We start from the raw sequence: 3167 nt of genomic DNA, 5'->3' as shown, positions 1-3167 counted from the left end.
CAGGGACGGACGCTGGCCGCCGACGCAGGAGTGGGACCGCGGGTGGTTTCTCACACCGCCGTTACCTCCCCCACGTATTCCCCTCCAAAAATCCTCTCCGCTCGTGGCACTTCTTCATGCGTGGGAACCGTCGGAGCTCCGGTGCCAGGGGCGGTGTCGCCGCGGGAGCCAGCAGCCGAGCGGCGGCCCTGCCTGTCCCGCCAGCCAGGGGCCCGAGGAGACCCGGAGTGCCGCCCTGCAGCCTCGCTGCTCCTGACAGGAGCATTGGGGGTGAAACACAGAATTAGGGTTGTGCCATGAGCAGCCAGCGTGCCAAATTCAGAGTGTTCTAAAGAGGAGAGGGGATGATAGATGGCAGTTGCGGTAGGTGTCACAGGAAGATGGTATGGGATGGAGGTTTAGTTTATTTTCTGGCCCGTCACAAATGCGCTGTTCTGGTGTATACTTGAACAGCTTTTCCTGCCGTATGCCTCCAGTACACCGTGTGGTAAAAGCAACCCACCAATTGAAATAATGTAAATATTCCAAACTTAGAGCCTGATCATACCAGCAATAAAATCTGCATGTAGAGGAAGATGTATTCTGTGAAAAGTAAATGAGGTTGTGGATAACTGGCTTCAGCAGAGAAGGCATTAACAATTACTGTAAATGTTTGCGCAGTTTACATGAAATCTCAAGCTAACCTCACTGTCCAGCACAAGGGCTTTTGCCTCGATGGCTTTTACCTCAAGGGCTTTCATTATCAACAGCCTAATGACTTAAAACTACTGTGTCTTCTTAGCTTGCACAGGATCCAAGGGGTCGGAGAGCTCACATTGTGCTCTAGAGGGAATAAGCAATCGTTGTGTCAGGGAATACCCTTCTCTGGGTAGCTGGAGCTAGCTCAGTTGAAAAGTATGCCAAAGATTTGGCAAGAGAGTTTGAATGATGTGATGTGGAGGAATACTGGAGGTTTGTTTGTTAAAGTAGGCTATAGAGAATTCCCAAATCACCACTACAGGCAATTTGCCCCTGAGGTATGCTGTAGAAAATTCCTAGCATAAACAGTATCTGGCATGATGAGCAATCTGGGCATAATTAGTAAAAGGGAAGCATGGCAATATCAAAAATCTATCAGTCAGCACTGAGAGCCTTTTTTTTTTTTTTTCTTTTTTTTTTTCCCCATTCTGTTGATGATGCTGAAGATAAGGCTTGCTGGAGCTTTGAAAGTCAGGATTGTGTTCAAATTTTTGTTTTATTTCAGGTGAAAATTAACACAGTTTAAAGTTTAAAAAAAAAAAAAAAAAAGTACTACAAGAATGTGCATCTGCAGAGTGAAAGTAAGAAGACTGGTCAAGAGTTACGCACCACGTCAGCTACTACATGTTGCGTGGCTTATGTGGCTTTCAGGTTATAAAGCAAAAATAAGAAAGCAAGCCCATTTAATAGAGACTAATTGAAAAGTCAGCCTACGTTTTATTTTTTTTCCAGCCTTTTGTACCTTATTAAAACAGATCTACTACAACAATGTGTGGATATAACAGATGTTTATTTGAATGAATATTCATTCATTTGACATCAGGTCTCAGAGGATGACACTTTCTTCTTATGAGGTTATATTTTCTTTGGGTATGTTTGTTATGTTGTCAGCCATACAAAAAGTACTGTAGTTTGAAGGAGAGGGAGAAACACTGATTTTAATAGCCATTGTTACAACGTCACATGTCACGATTTCTCTGGCTTTTCATATCCCTTGGATTTTACATCAGTGTAATTTTAACTGAGTACCCATCATGAATGCTTTTTCTCTGCCGGTATATTGGGTACTTGAACTGTGAAAGCGCAGCTGGTGTTGTGAGGTGCAGAGCCTTCCTAAGGACGTTCAGGCTTGTCTGAACCGTCCTGGGCACTCAAGAGTGAGTGAGGCCTTCATTTTTTTCCCCAATTAGTTGCCTTTGTTTGTGTTTTGCTTTTGTTTTTTTTGGTTTTTTTTACAAAAGCTGTTGGTGTTTTTTTCAGAAGCCCAGTGTCTTTTTGGGTACATCTCCATCCCTGTTTTATCAGAGAACAGGTATGAAGTTACTGTCAGCATGCGGAGGTTTAACAGCTGCTTTGGGCTGCACAGACATCTGAAAATATTTTTCTAGGTTTAGGAATTCACAGTTCAGTCTCCTCCATCTGACATGAAATTCTGTGATAGCAAACAACTCAATGCCTGGCACCAAAACTAAGGTGAAAGGCATTTTCCTCTTCTCACAAGAAAAGTATGAGGGATGGAAAAATCATTGCTTGATCTCCTTGCCCCTACCATTTTAAGGGTGTACAGATGGTAAAATAAAGCCAGCATACATTTTTCATGATTAAGAGCAGCTCCACTGAAAATACTACTTAATGTTTACAGTCATATACTCCATCTTCTTTATCACAAAATCATTGTTTCCTGACTGTAAATATATCTCCACCTAGCAATGCATCTTTCTGTTCTATGTGTTTTCCCACACCGGGCTGTGTTGCTGAAGCACCTGTTGGAGCTGTACCACAACACCAAAGCTAGATGGGCACAAACTGCAGAACCAGGAAATGAACAACTTTTTTTTTTTTTTTTTTTTTTAAAACTTTTTTTTTTTTTTTTTTTTTAAGTAGATGGGGTAAAATTTAGATTGTGCTATAGTGCAACTCATGCTGCTTGTAAAGTAGATATCTTTTCCCAAGGTAATTCACTATTTTACCAGAGAGAGCTAGGAAAGTAGATCAGGCAAAAACCTTGGGCCAGGAAAAGATGTAGTGACTTACAGAAGTGAGTGCAGGAAGCCTGCTACAGAGTCAGTAATTGCAGCTCATCCTGTTGTGCCTTAAACTTAAAATCACTACCATAAATAGGATTATGTATGAATTGTGATGCTATAGGTTCCTTTGGATTTATGAATTAAAAATAAGTCCCTAAAGAGCAATGTTCCTACCATGTTTCAGTTGATTTGTAGCCTCAAGAAATTACAAGAAAAGCAGAGGTAATTTTTTTGTCCTCAAACCAAGAAGTGAAGTAAGCGTGGCAGTGGGCAGGAACAAACAGTTAGGAAACCACCTCCCGGTCCCTTTGTCAGCTGCTGTTTAGCCCATCTGTTGGTTTTGTATTGCCACCTTACAAATCCTGGCACGGGAACATGGTGGAGGAAGGATGGGGAGGGGGG

The sequence above is a fragment of the Athene cunicularia genome (genome assembly GCF_003259725.1).
Source record: "Athene cunicularia isolate RWA chromosome 7 unlocalized genomic scaffold, athCun1 chr7_part2, whole genome shotgun sequence".
Taxonomy (NCBI): domain Eukaryota; kingdom Metazoa; phylum Chordata; class Aves; order Strigiformes; family Strigidae; genus Athene; species Athene cunicularia.
Note: the sequence above shows the minus strand (reverse complement) of the source record.